Raw genomic sequence first — 19,188 nt, 5'->3', positions numbered from 1 at the left:
GTTTGGTTCTTCACTATTTCCTAGTGTTGGGCCTGAGCATTCTCATATTAGCATGAAAAACAGATACCACATGTTTCATTGTTCCTTGATATGCTGTCAAAACAACCATGCTGACAAACAAAATAAATTTTATTTCACTTGTCAATTAATTGGTCTATTTTATTGATTTTTTTAAATTATGAGGGTTACATTTTAAAAGTATACTACATACATGGGATATTAGGTTTGATATAGTTGAAAACCACTGGCTTAAAATAAACAAAATAACAGAAAATGGGAATGTTTCACGAGATGTTTTAGAAACAACTTTCAAAGAAAGGAATCTGAATAGAAGTATGAAGCAGACCCAGAGTTCTGAGTGCATAGATTAATGAGCGCATAGATTAATGGCAGTAGATTGCTGCTAGCAGAAAGGAAGCCACTGCCTTCAGAGGAGAGCCACTGGTGAAACAAACATTCATGTTCCTTCCACACCCATGCCCACAGGCTGCCTGATCACAGTGGGAAATGAACATCATCATGATAAAAACAGTAAAAAGGAAAACTAGAGAGAACACACCTCAGCTCGTTAAAGACTCCATACAACAAACCGAAGCCATTGCTATACTAAACTAAGAAAAGCCCAAAGAAATCCCATGCAAAGCAGGAACAAAATACAGCTGGCCGCTCTTCCCCTGCCTTTTAGTATATAGTCCACCTGGTATAAGAGAAGAAAGTTAAAGGGATACAAGTAGGAAAAGAAGTCAAATTATTCCTATTTGCAGATGATGATACATAAAATAGCCCAAAATTTATACCAGAAAAATTCTATAAATGATCAATACTCACGGGCATGGTGCTGTACACCTTTAATCCCAGCACTCAGGATACATAGGCAGGAGAATCTGTGAGTTCTAGGCCAGCCTGTTCTACATAAGTTCCAAAAGAGTCAGGGCTATATAGAGACTCAAAGCAAACAAAAAGGAGATCAATACTTTCAACAAAGTGGCAGAATACAACATTGTCGTAGACAGCATTACTGCTGCTGTGATCAAACACCAGGACCAAAGGGTAGTTGGGGAGGAAACACTCCCATTTACAATATTATGAATAAACCTAACTAAAAAGAGAAAGAGCTCTACACTGAAAATATTAAGTCAAAGAAAGAAATTGAGAAAGACACTAGAAGATGGAACGACCTCCCATGCTCATATGCCCATAGAAATCAGAGAAACAGCCATCCTATCAAAAGCTATCTACAGATTTCATAGAAGCCAACAAAAATCTCCTTCGAAATCATGAGGGTTACATTATAAAAGTTTACTACATACATGGGATATTACCACTCTTCAAAAGTAGAAAAAGAGAAATCCTAAAATTTACATGGGATCACAAAAGACCCCAAATAGCCAAAACAATCTTGGGGAATGGGGATGACAGTGATTGCTATACCAAATTTCAAGTTATCACAGAGCTATAGTAATAAAAACAGCATGAAAGTGGCTCAGACAGAGACATATCAGTCCATGGAATAAAATAGAAAACCCAAAAGTGAGTACATATAATAACCATCTCATATTCGATAAAGATGCCAAAAATATACACTGGAGGAAGACAACATCTTCAACAAATGGTGATGGAAAATCTGCATATCACATGTGGCAGAATAAAATTAGATCCATATCACTCTACACAAAAATCAATTCCAAGCAGATCAAAGACCTCAATGCGAAATCTGAAAGTCTGAAAGTGATGGAAGAAAAAGCATGCAGTACCTGACAAAATATAGGTGCAAGAAAGGATTTTCTGACTGGGATTCCACTCGCTCAGGAATTAAGGCAATAGTTGGGACTTCTTAAAACTAAAATGCTTCTTTCTGTACAGCAAAGAACAATCAATCAAGTAAAGAGGAAGCCCACAGAGGGGAGTTCTTACCAGCTCTAAACTGATGGAGGATTAACATCCAGAATATACAGAGATCTTCAAAAGCTAATCAGGAAAATAAATTGCTCATTGCAATTAAAGATGCCCACAACAAAGACGTCAACAACAAGGTGTGCAGTAGGACAGACATTACAGCTCCCAAGACAAGATGTTTCTCATGCTTTGTTTTATTTATTTATTTTTATTTTACTCTGAATGGCCGTTGCGAGGGGAGAGGGTGAGTATGAAGGGATGGAGAGATGAGTGGGATTGGGCTGCATGATGTGAAACTCACAAAGAGTCAATCAAAAGGTTTAAAAATAAATAAATATTAACTACCCAATCAAAAAAATGGGCAATGGGTCTGAACAGAATTCTCAAGAGAAACAATAAAAATGGGTATCTTTAAAAACGTTAAATATCCTTAGCAATGTGGGAAATGCAAATTAAAGCTCCTTTGAGAGTTTTATCATGCAAAGGTCAGGGCTTGCAGAATTTCTGTTTTGGTGAATATACCAAGGTGCTATAAAGGAATAAACATTCACACTGTTTTCCTCATATTGTCTAATATATCTCTTCCATTTAACTTTCTAGGCTGTATATCCTTTATACTAAACCAGTAATCAAAACAAGTTCTATTAACCCTTCCAGAGATTCGTTTACTTAAAGATGAAGTTTACAGCTAGTTGGCTAGAAGTCTGGGTGATGAAAGTGGAGGCAATAATTCAGCTCTGAGCCTTTAAACCTTGTGACCTGACACTAACTGCAGACAGTGCTCAAAAATGAATTATCAGATTCCTACGTGGTGCTCAGAAAATAAACTGGAGAAAAGCTTGACTACACTGCCAAAACTTCAGACTAAGAACAGTTCGTACACATCTAAAGTGCATAAACACACAAAGGAAAGAGTAATTAGTGATAAAAAATTAATACAAAAATACCTACAAACACTTCAAGGAAGAAAGTGTGCCCCAAGAAATTTTATCCAGACTAACTATAGTTCATGATTAAAAGCAGTTAAAAACTAACAAATATGTAAAAACTAGCAAATATGAAAAATTCAAACTGTTCTTATGAGCTAACCTTGAGAGTTCAGCCAAGCAGCAGCCAAGGCAAAAGAAAGCTGTGAGCAAGATCTCAAGGGTATTAAAAAGCTGTCACTACCAAATACAATGTAAATGCTACAATCTCTGTCTATGTTGAATGATCAACAAAAAGTAGGATAAAGGGACTGATATAATGTTCACATATTTATGCTAAACTGCTTTGTACCTTTAGACATACTTGTCACAGTTTATCTCTATCAATAATATATTCTATTATAAAAGATGCCATAATATAGATAAGTTTAATATGTTCATTTTAAGATGATTGAAAAAGTATAAGGAAACCAACTACTTTATAAGCCAAAAATATATATTTACCTGGTTAATTGGAACCATGCAGGAAAAATGCCCCTTCCAAAAGCTATAGGTTAGTAAACAAAAAGCCTGCTGTCATAGTGTTGTTAGCCAGGGAGAGGGCCCTAGAGATCATCCCCAAAACGACGCAGGTAATCGCGATTGCTCTTGGTCACCCACTAAAACTTGATGGTAAGACATCATATGAGCTTGATTACAGCATATAGAGAATCAAACTGGTCTGAAAGCCTCCTCCCTGCTAGATAGTTTTCTCAGTGCTAGAATATGCTGGCTACTGGAAGAAAAAAAACTACCAACTCATACCCTGCTGAAAAATCCTGTGAGCTATCTTAACCAGCCTGCTCATGAATGCAACGGTGTCATGAATGCTACAGAAGTAACCAAGAGATTTTTTAAAACAAGCTTCAGGCCCACTGTACTGGAAGGAAGTCATACCTAGAACTGTGTACCTCATCAAGAAGCACAAACCCTACAATTACTGTTTTATCCGGGGACATAGTACTAAACTGCCATTTCGATCCTTATCCTTATTTCCAAACTAGTGCAGTTCTCACCCTTCATCGGAGAAGGTTTTTATGCAGCACAAGGTAGTTAGTGTAGAGAATCACAACCGGCCAAACTGCACAGAGTAAGTGTCTGTGGCGTACTCAGCCCTAAATTGCACCTCCTCCCAAACACGGCTCCCCCCACAGAAGAGGGTGTGAAAGACATAGGGAAGACTGCTACAAAACTGTTTTCTAAGACCTAACAGGATGTCTTACTCAAGAAATTACAGTAGCTTATGATTGTTAGAAAAAGACCTGCACAAGGCATAACCAGTCAATAGTCCAGCACTAGCAAAACTGTTCAGGAAGCCCTTCACCTACTGGAGGCGCTATTGGCAGCTGATGACTGCTGGAGTAGACAGTCCATCTTCTTCAGCAGTATAACCAGCCCACAGTAGTTGCCACGCCCCAGTGGATGCTGCCCTATGCCCTGCATATTTAGGCATCACTAACTAAATTCAGTAAGTTGCAAAAAAAGAAAGAGAAATAACAAAACATGAAATTAGGAGAAAATATCACGAGAGTCCAGGAAGATTTGTTGAGGAGATGTCTAAAATCATTGTAGTCACATGTGAAATTATCAAAGAATAAATAAAACGGAGGCTGAAGAGATGGCTCAGTGGTTAAGAGTACCTGTTGCTCTTCTGAAAGACCTGTCTCAACTCCCAGCACCCTTAGCCACCTACAACTTCCGTTCCAGGAGATCCAATACCCTCCTTAGGCCTCCATGGGCACCCAGCATACACATGGTGCACACACATACATGTTGGTAAAACACCCATACACATAAATACATTTTTTTAATTTAGACTTTAAAAGAAACTAAAACTAAGCAGAAATTTCTGAATAGGAGAGATTTCGCATTTCTTCCTTTGAATGTTATGCAGTAACTATGTATTGACGCAATAAAAATCTTGTAAAGTGCCTTTAGAAGCTCTAAGGAATCCGCTGCTGTGCACCGCGCTGTCTTGTAGTTTTTTCTGACCACCATGCACAAAAGTGTATTTCTGTATTTCACCCATCATATAAATACCAATTCTCAGATGCAAATATATTTCTTCAAACTACAAAAGCTGAGTATTTAATGTGTTACTGTGTTAAAAGGAACTTATTACTATGATGTGCAAAAAAAAAACCCAAAACACTGGAAATTTAAGATATTAAAACGGGGGGCTGGGGATGGCTCGGGGGTAAGAGCACTGACTGCTCTTCCAGAGGACCAGAGTTCAAATCCCAGCAACCACATGATGGCTCACAACCATCTGTAATGGGATCCAATGCCCTCTTCTGGGGTGTCTGAAGACAGCTTAAGTGTACTCATATAAATAAAAATAAAATAAAATTTTAAAAAGATATTAAAACAGTACAATCCACTGGAATATTATATAGACACCACATAACGTCTATATCATAGATATTACAAATGTATGACACATTAGAATTTCACATATGGATGATAACAGTAAACTCTGGAACCAGTTCATATAGATTATGCTTTATCCTCTCTTATTGCTATGACTTGTGGAATGGTTACATCAGTTTATTCCTGTATCAACCCATGCATAGGCTGTTTCCTGTAACTTTATTTATTTATAGTAAAAATATATTCTTACCAGGACAGGTAATGCCATCACTGACCATAAACCTGCCCTCATTGAAACTCTAAGTCACATGGCTGAAAGTTGAACTAAGAACCAGTATGCATTTTTAAAACTTTTTATACGTGGCATTTTGTCTTTCTTCAAAAAGCCCCCATTAATTTGTATTCCTATTCTTTAAATTATTTATTATCATCAACCTGAAAAAGTGCTATTTTAATCTACATTATTAATGGGCAGATCTTTTCATTCTCCTACTTTTGTAATATTCAGAAAAAATGTGTCTAATAGATACATTTTGCTTAACACATATGTCGTTTTAATTTTCCTGAAATCACCACAGTTTAATCACAGAGCTTTACATAAAAACCTAGACTTTCTTTTCGTTAAAAACATCAAAATACTTGGGGTTTTTTGGATCCATATCTCTCAGTGACAATAATCAATTGACACAAAAAGCTGTCCTGAGTGGTCTCTGACTACATCCTATAGTTTGTCTGTGTTCATGCAGGTCTATAGAATGTGCCTGGTCTCCTATGAGAACTCAAAGTTAGAGCCCCTAGTTTTCCTTTTAGATTTTTTTTTTTCCCATTTAAATGTCTGCATGAATGTATACCATAGATGTGTGGGTGCCTGCAGAGGCCAGAAGAGGGTGTCAGATCCTCTAGATTTGGAGTTACAATGTCTGTGAGCTGACTGTCAAGGACGCTGAGAATTGAATTTGGATCCTCTGGAAAACAGCAATTACTGTCAACTACTGAGCCGTTTCCACAGACCCGAAGGTCTTCATTTATATGGGGCTGCTTCATTACAAAATGTTTATCAGGATTTTTTGCATGACAGGTATGTTAATACTCTGTCTTGCATACATGTTGTAAGCATTCTCATTTGGGATTTCTGTTTTAATCATTCGCAAATATATGTGAAATTTTAAGTGTAGGAAAACATCCATCAAATGTTAGTGATATTATCCTTCAATTAAGAATGATTTTTGCTTTTATGTCTATATGAACATTTATTAAATATGTTACAATGATCAACAGTTCTTTTTAAATTTCTAAACCACAAATAATCTAATACCAGCTGTGTTGGAGTAATGTTTCTGTGCCCTGTGTAAAGATTATCCTTATATTATTCAAATGCTGATTTGAGAGTTGAGTGCAAGTCAGGACTCTAATATTTTATTTTTATGAAGCATCACCTGTCTTGGTGTTTTGTAAACATTCTTCTTCATCACCTTCTAATTGGTCAATAAAGGGTTCATCAGCCAATTAGCTGGGTAGAGAAAATCAGAAGGCTGGACTTCTGGAAAGAAGTAGGAAAAGGACCATGAGGAAAAGAGGTCAAGAGAACACACCGAGAGACCAGGAAGATTCACCATGAGGTTGAGATGAGAGAGCAGACATGAGAATACACAGGGACCAGAGGGAGCCAGGCAAGACCAGACTGGCAAGTAACAGGACATTTGTCTGGTATTAACAGTCTTAGGGGTTAGAATAGCTCAGAACCTGCCCAGCCTAAGCCTACAGCTTATTAATAAGCTTCATGTCTGTGTCTCAGTTATTTGGAAGCTGGAACAGGAACAGATAAGGCTTTATGCTTAGGTTACATTCTGAAGGTTGGCTATGTTGAGGTTTAAATTGACAAAGAAAACGTAGAAAGAAAGCCTGAATGTATAATAGAAGTCAATATACTAAAGTCTATAGGAATTTTATTGAATTAAATAATTTATCTAATACTTCAAGTCAGTTATATACATTGTTTCTACAAGTAGTTTTTAAAAGTCAAAAAATGACTTAATTCGTAAGTGGACAAATATGTTTGGAGACATTAACAGTTTAGAAGACAATTTAAACATTAAAATTTTAATCAACAATTATACCTTTGTGGTCATTTGAATAGGTATGGCCCCCATACACTCATGTTTTCGAATGGTTGGTCCATAAGGAGTGGCACTATTAAGAGGTATGGCCCTGTTGGAATAGGTGTGGCCTTGTTAGAGGCAGTGTGTCACTGTGGATCAAGATGTAAATTCTCTGCTCCTCCAGCACTAAGTCTGCCTGGTCACTGCCATGCTTCCCACCATAATGATAATGAACTAAACCTCCAAAACTGTAAGACAGCCCCAATTAAAGGTTTTTCCTTATAAGAGCTGTTGTGCCTGTGGTCTCTTCACGGCAATAAAAAGTTCAAGCTAAAACAATCTTCATTCAGCTAATATTTATTGCCTTATTCTTTATATATTACGGTTGAGGTAAATGCACAGTACTTGCCTATACACTTATAGACAGATAAAGCAATGCAACAATGTATCCATCAGCATCAGCATACAGAGGCCTCAAAGAAGGGACATCAGGAAGGTCTCCTGAGAGAGAACATTTAAGCAGAAATCAACCCCTAACCACCCTCCAAAAAAGGAGGAGGGAGCCAGGAATCCTGAACCATTATGATTTCTTCTCTCTCTCAATTCCCTCATCTCCACAATTACCAAATCCTATTAATTCTTCTCAAAAAACTTCTGACTTTATCAACCTCTATGTATTCCCAAAGCCACTGCCCACAATGTAACTCTAATCCTACTCACAATCAGGTATAAGCAATTCTCTCCTATAATGGCTTTCTTCACTGCCTCACCATGTCCACCCCCCACTCTGTTCTTAACATAATCACTGTAATTAATGTTCTTTCAAATACTCAAACCTAACAGGTCACTGCAAAGAAAAACAATTAGAGACAGCCCTCAAGATAAACCTGAGAAATTTAGCAGTAATTTGCAATCCTTTTATGATCTGGCCCTTGCTCACTTTTGCCACAACCCTAGTGTTTCCCACTTGACACTGGTCATGTGTGTTTCCCACTTGACACTGGTCATGTGAGCATCTTTCACAGACCACACTGAAGCTCACCATCTCTTGGAACTAATACCTTGCACATATTATTTCTTCTGCTGGAAACAGTTCTTCACTAAGCAAACTCTCTGCACATCCTAATTATTGAAAAGCCTCTCCGTCCCTTCTGTCATTTTCTTCTGTCCTCCCACTTAAAACAAACAAACAAACAAACAAACAAACAAAGAACAAAAATCAGTTTAGGGGGCTACACCTTTAATCCCAGGTCTTGGAAGGCAGTGACAGAAAGATTTCTGTTGAGTTCAAGGCCAGCTAGTCTACAATAGTGAGTCTCAAGACAGCCAGGACTACCTAGTGAGACCTTTACTCAAACACTAATAAAGTAATGATGATAATAATAACAATAAGAACCCCCTGTCAGAACACTGAGCACCCTGTATTATCCTTCTCAGGTAAGAGTCATCTTTTTAAAGTAATGAGTAAGTAAGAAGCGACCTACCTTCCTCAGTGATATGCCAGGAGTTACAACACTACTTACAGTAGCTGTATCTATTGAATAATATGCAACTTAAGCTTTGTGATTTTTGTTGATGGTGGTGGTGATTTTCTGTGTGGGTCTTTTAGAACAAGGCCTTTTATATATCCTCCCAGAATAACTTGGAATTTGCTATGTAACCCAGGCAGGCTATCTTATGCATGATCCTGCTCCCCCAATCTCTAAAGTGTTAGGAGTGCAGATATGTACCATAGGTGTGCACCCCCACACGTGGCTTTGCTATGCTTTACATCCCACACTACACATCTCACTCCTTACATAAAGAAGCACTTTCATATGAAGTGCGTCACAACACAAGATATAGATTTACTTGGAATAAATATGCATAAATCAATTAATCTGTTGGATGTGGTTGAATAAACAACACAAACCCTTATCTTATGTTTTTCTATAAACTACTTAAAGCAACTCTCTTTCACTCAGGTTTTTATATCTGAAACGTGGCAAGATGGCAGGTGAAATTTTTTGTTACTGTTATGAAGATCTGAAAAGTTATTTATTCTTTTAAGTAACTTGTGGATAAAAATAAACAACTCATGATTCCAAATGACACAGAACTATTTTTCGAGGTAAAGAGTTTAAAAAAAAAGAATCTTCCAAATCAAAAAGCCATAGTAGTCTAAGGAACGAGAAAGTCTGTGATAATGGTGGTGTGCTTTAAAAAGCACCGTGGTGTTCAAGAGGACTGAGGAATGCTTCTTTACAGCTAAGTGAACCTGAGATGGGGTTCATTTGCACAGGGGTTTACAAGAATTCCTGTCTGTGAATGCTTCTCCTACGTGTCCATACTAATTAGAATCATGTCAAGAGGACATATATGCATTACCTTCAAATTTACTTTTCCCCCACTCCTTGTTAAGAAAGCAAGATAAAATACTAATAGTTTGGCAGGCATAGAGACAGCATTGATTTATTTCATATTACTATAAATATGTGTAAGTTTTACCAGGAAATTTTTATTACTTTATATATTAACTTAGATTGCAGACACGCAGATTTAAAACAAAGAGCTGAAAATTCCTATTTGACAACCCACAGCATAAACCTTCATTTGGGACCACAGCTCTCTTGGACGACTCTAATTCACCACGTACATAACATAAACGGTGAAATTCCCCGGCAGACTCTCAACATCAAACACTTTGATCAAACATTATCTAAGATGTCTTTATACCATAGAAACACTACAAAAAAAGAGACTTACTTATAAATACTGTTCAAACTCTTTCTTGCCGAGACAACCTAAGTATTCCCCAAATTTCTCTGTATGAACTGAAAGTAAGTTTAAAATATTGGCTATCTAGTGGGCTTAGAACACATGACCCAAACGTAACTTTTAGAGACTAGTGTTTGCCACCCAAAATAAATTTCCACTGGCATATTTTCATCAGATTCCCCTGAGGACTGACAAGTTATCAGTATCAGGAAGAAATGCTCATTTATTTGGCGTGCTGGAGACTGAACTAACTGCTTTGTGCACGCTGAACAAGCTTTCTAACCCTGTTAGAGCCCAAGCCCGGTCTCATGTAACTAGTACCTGGCTGTACTTACTAACAAGGCTGTCATTATTGCAATACAATCCCTCTGTTCACAGACCTACAACACAATTCCCTACCACCTCCAGAAACCCACAACTTCTTTTCCTTTCTATATTTTACATATATTCCACACACAAAGATATAATCATCTGGTCTGTTTTAACATGTAATTTGTTTTTTTTCTCTTGTTAATCTGACTATGTATATTTAATTCATAGACCAACCAAGAACCCAGAGGGTAGATGAATGTAAAACAAGAGAAATAAACTGTAGTCATATTTTATTACACATGTTAAGGTCCCTATAATATCCAATAGATCTTTCAGGACTTCTAAGCTATTAAATTACAATTAGTGTTTCATTTGTATATGCATAAACCCACAGCCCTTCACTTTGTCAATGACTGTGTAAATTCCTCCCAAAAGTATTAAGTATCATCAACAGCAAGGTCAGAGCATTGGGTCTTCAAAGTATATAACATAGATAATACCCCATGGTTATAAACATGGCCTCTCAGTCATTTTTATAGTACACTTTTGAGACTTTAAAAGATTTGTATGTTCAACTACTTTATTTGCCTCTATCTTAACAGTATGGCTTTAATATAACTTTTCTTTTAAAAAAGTCACACACACACACACACACACACACACACACACACGTTTGCCATATGTATGTGCACCATCTACATGCCTGGTGCCCAGGGTGTAGGAGCCCTTGGCACTGAAGTTAATGATGGCTGTGAACTATCATGAGGTAGCTGAGAATCAAACCAAGCCAGTGTGGTCTGAACTGTTGAGCTTTCTCCAGCCCAATAGTTAATATAACATACACGACATCTTTTAGATTTGAAAAATATCTGTGTACTTTCAAATACTGCAAAGCAAAACCGCTCATATAAGATCAAAAAGAAACATCCAAACCCCATGACTAACTTAACAAGGTTAAAGGAATTTCTCTCATCAAGATACTCAGAACACTCAAAGGCAGCAGACATTTACAAACTTTATAATTTAACACGTTAAATAGAACCATACAATTCCCAACTGGATATGCTACCTTCTAAGTGTAAACACCCTACCCAACCCCCACCCCACTAGGAAATGACCTCCTGCTGCTGTGGCTTGTGCTGAATCCACAATGGTCAGATGTCTTTAGGGATGGAGCCTTTGGAAAGTAAGTGGGCTTTGGATTAGATCACAGGGGAGGAAGAGGATCAAGTGCTTGCTTTGCACGCAAGAAGACCTCAGTTGAGATCCATCGCACTCTAGTAAAAGGGAGGAGTATGTCTGATATCCCAGCACTGGGAGGAAAACAATGGGCCAGCCAGCAGAGTTGAACTGCTAGGTTCCAGATTCAGTGAGAGATGCTATCTCAAAAAATAAGGTGTAGAGAGGAAAAACACCTCACTTCAACCTCAGGTCTTCGTTTATCTTATACACACTCACAAGCACATGTCACATACAGATACTTTTAAAAAATTAAAGTAAAATGGAAATTGCTCACTGAATTTTTTAAGTACTGTACACAACACTGTGAAAATATTTACATTGCAGTTACCAAAATTACCTTGGTTAAAAAGAAAAAGAAAAAAAAAAAAGAGAGAAAAAACTTTTTGAGACAGGGCCCATTGGCCTTGAATTTACTGTGATGGTAAAGATGACACTGGACTAGCAGCCTTCTCTGACTCACCTTCCAAGTACTGGCAGTAAAGGCATAAGCCAACCTGCTGCACCTGGCTTAGCAAGAAATTTAAACTGTTTTGAAAATAGTGACCCTATTTTTAAAAGGTAATTTTTTCTCAAGCCCCAAAATAATTTTTATATTTCATGCATAATAATACATCTACCATCCATTTTTTTGCAAATTTTCACTGATCATTTTTGATCATTTAGGTCTTTAGTATTCAAAAACAAAACTTGGTAGTCTTATATAGTCGGATTATTATATACTCTGTTGTTAACCCATGTTCTGCATGTTCTAGTATAAACTATTATATAACAGAAAGATGAAAACTTTAAAATACTGCAGCACTGCAAGTCATTTAGTATGCTAAGTTCCCACTGGTGTTTAGTGGGTGTTCTGAATTGAGGCCATATTTCTAGTATTAAGAATTTCAAAACACTACTCCCAAAGCACAGAAATAAATGTCTTCAGGGTTAAATCATAAAATGTACTCTTTTAAGCTGCCTAGCATATAAGCACCTCACTTCTATGAATTTGGAACTATGACTAACACATGGAGATAAGCCGGTATTTGTCATAACAACAAAAACATATATAGTCACAGAAGTTAAGATACCTTATTGTTAAGATATAAGTGCAAATATTTGAACTAGAAATAAAAGCTCTGAGTGAAATGTTAAACCTTCTATCCCAAATGTATACAAGCTAAAGCTTCACAACTCAATACTCTCTCCACCAGGTCAGCCAATCTCTTATACAGCTCCAAATTGTGGTAAAGAAAGAAATGTCATACTGAACCTAAATTTCCCAGTCCAGATGACTGAAGATGACAAGAAAAATAAAACTTACTCCCAGTTAACAACACTTTGGCCACTTTGTCACTAAAGCAGGTTACACTTTCAAACAACAGTGATCAAGAAAAGCATGCTACAAAATTTCACATATTGTACAGCTAACCAAACAACTCGAGGTGAGGTGAAATATCAAACCCCACCTTTGAAAATGTTACGGTAGTACTATATCATCATACTATTCCAATACTTTCAGGTTTGTTTCCATTTATTTTGTCCACTAAATGCTCCTTGATGCCTGTGATGTTTAACCTCATTAAGCAAAATTTCCTACTAACAACAGCTTAACACTAAAAGCTTTAAACCATATCATTCAGGTTGGAAATCTTTCTGAAATAAACATTTTGTAATCGTTAACAAATTACACCAGTTGACTTCTTTGTGGAATTAGACTATGAGATTCAACATGCTTACTAATTAAGCTACTATAAATACTATCTTTTTAAAATTGTCTTCCAACTGTCATTTCTATTTGTTTTGAGACAGGGTCTCTAAAGCACAGACTGGCCGGGAACTCAGGACAATTAATGGTTGGGATTACAGCCATCACACCCAGCTTCCAACTGTTTTACACATAGCTTCCCAGGCTCTCATTGTCAACTCTCTTACAACCTATAGGAATTAATTCAGCCTTTTTACCATTTGGTATTTATTTTAATTGTATATTACATGAGAGCAAAAAGGGCCTAAATTAAGGACTGAGGTTTCGAAGGATTTAGAAATTGTGTATTTGAGAACAAGAATATGCAAAATTCTCTTTGTCCTTTTTAATGGCCTATTCAATCTATGTAGGTCTCTGCATTATTAATAACTTAAAATCTACAAGGTCAAAACACTGTGTTAATACATTGAAAAAACAATAAAGACAGTGAGTACTCAACATATATATATCCTATATTTCAGCAAAAAGACACATGCAAACCATTTCAAAAGTGATGAGTGTAACAAAAGAGAAAATATAGATTCTTTAAATCTAGAGATCAAAATCTTCCAAATGACGTATCAAACTATGGCCTCAAGTTCATCCCAGAAAGAGACGTGGGTAGTATTAAAGCAGATACTATCAGAAATTCTTAGTTTCCTAATGACTTTGAGATACATAAGATATAATATATATCATTTTAGATGGCTACTGAAATACAAAAATCTAAAAAAAGAAAAAGAAAAGAAAAGAAAGAAAAGAAAAGGAAAGAAAAAGAAAAAGAAAAAGAAAAAGAAAAAGAAAAAGAAAAAGAAAAAGAAAAAGAATGCCCAAAATTTCTGCAAGTGTCTCTATACCCCTCAAGAAATAATACTGAACAGGGCAGTGGCAGGTGGATCTCTGAGTTCAAAGTCAGCCTGCTCTATGGAGTAAGTTCTAAGACAGGACTATACAGAGAAACTCTGTTGTGAAAAGACAAGAAAGGAAGGAAAGAAGGAAGGAAGGAAGAAGGAAGGGAGGGAAGGAGGGAGAGAGAGAGAAAGAGAGAGAAGAGAAAAAAGGGAGGAAGAAAGAAAAAAGGAGAAAAGAATATTATAAAAAAATGTTATTTGACTGAAGAAGGAAAAGGAGGAGGAAGAAAGATTGTATAAAAACTTACTTAGCTGCTAGATGGTAGCTAAGGCTACTAAATAAATCCCAGTACTTGGGAGGGAAATGGCTGATTCCAGGGCAGTGTACAGTACCTAAGGAGATCCTATCTCAATCAACGCAACTACTCGGTCCTCAAGTTCACACAGTAAAAGTGTGTAAAGCTCTCCATCAGGATCTGACCACAGAATCAGAGCCACCAAAATAACTAGCAGTATCCAGCAAGATTAAAAGTAAGGTTTTTATAATACTCAGAAGGAATATTTACATACTAAATTTAATCATGTTCTAAGCATATAAATATCATTCTGTATGTATTGCCTAAAGAAAAAGTTTAAATATAAATTTAAAGAACAAAATCAGTAAGCCTCAAAATTATCACATACTAGGGTGATATCTTTGTATTGCATTAAAATATTAATCAAAATATTTACTTAGGTAAACATTTTAAGTAATAATTTAAGTACCCCTTAACATTAATACAGATCTATACTATAGTCCAAAGTCAAAATTGAATTAGGTACACAAGAAATCGCTTCTCGGCCTTTTGGCTAAGATCAAGTGTAGAAATAACCACCAAAATATAAACTTTAATGAAAATCTACTGTAAGGCTTAATATTTTGAATGGCATACCAAAGACATGGATTGGTGCAGTGAGACCACAGAGTCTGAGTTCCATCCAAGAACCCATCTGATGCAAGGAGAGAACCAACTAGGGCAGGTACCCTTCACACATGTGCTTCACTGTGATATCCATTTGCCTGCACCCACAAACACCTCAAATAAATTTTAAGGATTTGAAAAAAAATATTACTGGAATCCAAACAACTAGTCCTCATAATTTTCAAAATGGATCTCTTACCTAACCCTTGTTCTTTTTCTACTTTCAACCACCACACACAGGGCATATCCTCCACACACAGGGCATATCTCCAGCGAGCACTGCCAGCTACACAGACAGGCTCAGCCTTAACTCATCCCAGTTTGCTATGATTCAGCTGGTATGGCACTTGTCACATTGTGTACGCATGGCTTGTCCAATTCATACAACAAACCATAACTTAAGGAAAGCAGGAAACAAGGAGCATTTACCTTACAAGCTAGAAAACCCAAAATAAAGTTAATTTCAAATTCTAGGAACTACTTGTATCAGAACAAGTCATTTAATCATTACTTCTAGAACATTAGTGAAAAAAAAAAATTAAAAGAAGGTATGGTAGCTCACTCTATAAAATCCCACACTCCAGAAGCTGAGGTGATGGGTTCAGTTGCAGGTCAGCCTATTACTTCAGAGTTTGAGGCTAACTTTGGCTACATAAGGTTGTGCCATCTCCCCAGCCCCAAATAAAAAGTTTATCAGCTATAAAATTATATCATTAAAATGGTAGGCTTTCTGGATAGCAATGGAGGGTAAGTAATATACTGAAACATTAGAAATTCATAGTGTCATAAAGACATCACAAAAACAATTCATAAGCCTCTCAGGTATACTACATGGGCTGACTTCACCCTTTGAACCATAGGTTAGATGCAAGCAGAATGTTCATTCTTCCCCAGAGATGAACCCTGACTTGTTCAGAATGCGCTACTTTGTGTTATCATTTCTGACTAAGTTGTAATGAGGCAGTATGAAATCTAATTAGTTCTCTTTCAATCTTGACAATGAGAACTACATACTTACTCAAGAAATACACGTTATCATCTCAAAAGCTTAAGACCGCTTTGTAATTATAATATTCTTTTTATGTGTTCCAACTTTGCTTCACTGAACTAACAATGCCTTGCTAAAAAGTTGGGGACAAGGAGAATACATTGAATAAAAACTATTTTACTTTAAAATAAGTACTTATTTTAGAACACGCATTCTTTTTCAGACTTAACAAATGTTTTCTCCACCCTGTTCTGATTAACAAGCACATTTCAGATACTATGCAACATGCCAAGCTCAAGCATACTCGTAACTTATGAAACTGCAAATTTTAAAAGTCAAGTTTAGACAAGTAGATAAGAATATTGAGAGTTTAGTTCATTAAGAGAAAATCCTTGTAAAAAGATCTACAGGGCACAGCTTTGATGTGGTGTGGCATGCTTACGAAGGCGCAGCAGTTGAGAGTAAGGTAAAACTAGCACATGGTTATGTTCATGTTTTGTTCATTAGCCTTAAATTATAAACTGTCTCATACAAAATATCTGATGCACAGAATATGCTAAGTCTAACATTAAATAAGATTACCTACCAACCTAATTATTTACACGACTCATTTCAAGTATCGTTTTACATATCACTCTGCTAAAATATACAGCCAAATCAATTCATTCACAAGAAAACATTTACCAACTCTCTAATAGTCTAATAAAAACAAACACTGACACTTCCGGGTATCCAAATCCCCTCCCTTAATTTAGATAATTTTGTAAACAAATTCCAGAAGTCTTACACCATGTCTAAGCAACAGAATTCAGAACTCACTAAGGGAACTATTTGGTTGTTTTCTGGTTTAAATTCTGTCTTGGTTAAAGCAAAGGTTTTATGCTTCTTCATACGTGAAAGACATATGAAGAACATAGCAACTGACCTCAGAGATGTTATTTCATTCCATCTTCACCCTCCAAATACCCATACCCTTACATCTACACACAAGAGGCCTAGTTCTTGTTCTGATCTAAAATGCCAAGAGTACTTTTATATGTGAACTACCTTTTTAAAAACAAGAATCTTTCAGAAACATAATATACAAAACATATTGATAATTCAGCAAATTTAAAAAGTATGAATGAAATTATTACTTGCACAAAACAGCCCAATTTTATCCACAATTGATATTTATAATAGAAAACTATATATATTTGAGGCTGGAAAGATGGCTCAGCAGTTTAAGAACATTATGGCTGCTCTTGTATCGAAGCAGAGTTTTATTCCCAGCACACATGGCCACTCACAACCGTATGTAAGTCCAGTTCCTGGATGTGTGACATCTCCTGGCCTCTGTCAAGTGCACATGTGCTGCACGGACACAAGCAAGGAAAACCTCATGCACGTAAGGATAAACACGCTCACATCTCAGCAACAGCCAGAAGCCACCCTGAGGTTAGGTCATATAGAATATAACGAGCTATAGCTAGAAGAGGGAAGCCATCGTCCTGAGACACATAAAGAACAGCTATTGATTGATTGATTGATTGATTGATCAATTGCAGGGGTAGGAAAATCAAACCCAGGGAATTGTACATGTTATGTAAATACTCTTCTACTGAGCTACACCCTCAACCCAATGTGATAATATGTTAAATGAATTTCTACAAGCACATCAAAAATCCTAATTTTCCTGTTCCTATTTAAAAATAAAGTGCCTCAAATTTATGACTGGTTTGAAGTTCACATGCTGACTTTTGATCTATACTTGCTACAATTACCAAAAACAGTTCTAATCTAATTTCTGACATCTAAGAAAAACAAACTAAAATGTAATCCAGGTTCAAAATACTTATGTATCTTCTGAATAATGAAAGAAAAACACCGAGAATATCATAAAGGAAATGCCAACTGTGACAAATATAGTTTCTTCAGAAACTTAACAAGCATCTGGGATAAATGTACTTGGCTAGAGTGAGGTCAAGACTAACTTCCAACTGACATTTCAAGAGTGTGATTTCATGCTACCTTTTTGTTTGTTTGTTTGTTTTTTGGTTTTTTCGGGACAGGGTTTCTCTGTGTAGCCCTGGCTGTCCTGGAACTCACTTTGTAAACCAGGCTGGCCTCGAACTCAGAAATCCGCCTGCCTCTGCCTCCCGAGTGCTAGGATCAAAGGCGTGCGCCACCACACCACGCCAGGCATATCATGTTACCTTTAAGTTACATTTAGTCCTTTGAAAGGTAGAAACCTTAAACAAAACCCTTTATTTCGGTCTCTTTTACTTTGCAAATGCATACTCAAACTAAAATAAAAATACTTTGTGTCTTAATAAGTTTGGAAGACTTCTCACGGAGAAAGTTTTGAGTGTGCAGCCTAAGCCCGCGGTGGTAAATGACTGACGAACGTACGCATTTAGGTAGTTTATCTTTAACTCTCATAGGAAAAATAAAAAACATTTGAAGAATTCAAATATAGTTGCAATTTAATTTGTAGACTTAGTGAACATTACAAATTGTGAATAGCTAAACCTCTAAGTTTCTTCAAATACATAGCAAAGAACAGTGACAAAGGCAATGCCAGGGAGGGGTGACTGAAGGAATGAGCGTACTAGTAAATGCAGGTCTTTAAAATCAAACATCTTTGTCAGGGCTGATGATTTACACACAAAAACACTTGCTTGCACAAGTCTACCCTTCGATTCTGAAACAGCTAAGTTTTTGATTCGGCAATCCTTCCGGGCAGATGCTAGAACTTCTGACATCCACAAAGAGTGTACGCGATTACACCGGCGTAAACTCCCAGATTAACCATCCTGCTGCAGACCAATGTACCACGCAGTCCACATTTGCAAGCTGATTTTTACTTCCCTAGAGTCCTCAAAAATACTTGTGGGGATAGGTCGCAAAACAGGGTTTCCTCTTTTATTTTCATCACCTTCATAGTGATACAAACCAATGGGAAGAAAATCGAATCTCCCAAGTGTAAAGGTGAGATGAGATAAAAAAAAAAAAAACACCCCAAAAGCATCTTCTTTCCG

General features: G+C 36.6%; 1 protein-coding gene across 3 annotated transcripts in view; it reads right to left on the bottom strand.

Annotated features, from left to right (window-relative positions):
- The window catches only part of Shoc2 (SHOC2 leucine rich repeat scaffold protein), an 84,882-nt gene that overhangs the window by 64,052 nt on the left and 1,642 nt on the right, over positions 1–19,188 (bottom strand). The gene's annotated exons all lie outside the window — the stretch shown is intronic.

This window comes from Mus caroli, chromosome 19 (genome assembly GCF_900094665.2).
Source record: "Mus caroli chromosome 19, CAROLI_EIJ_v1.1, whole genome shotgun sequence".
Lineage (NCBI taxonomy): Eukaryota > Metazoa > Chordata > Mammalia > Rodentia > Muridae > Mus > Mus caroli.
The sequence above is the reverse complement of the archived record's forward strand: the minus strand, read 5'-3'. Positions and strand labels throughout refer to the sequence as shown.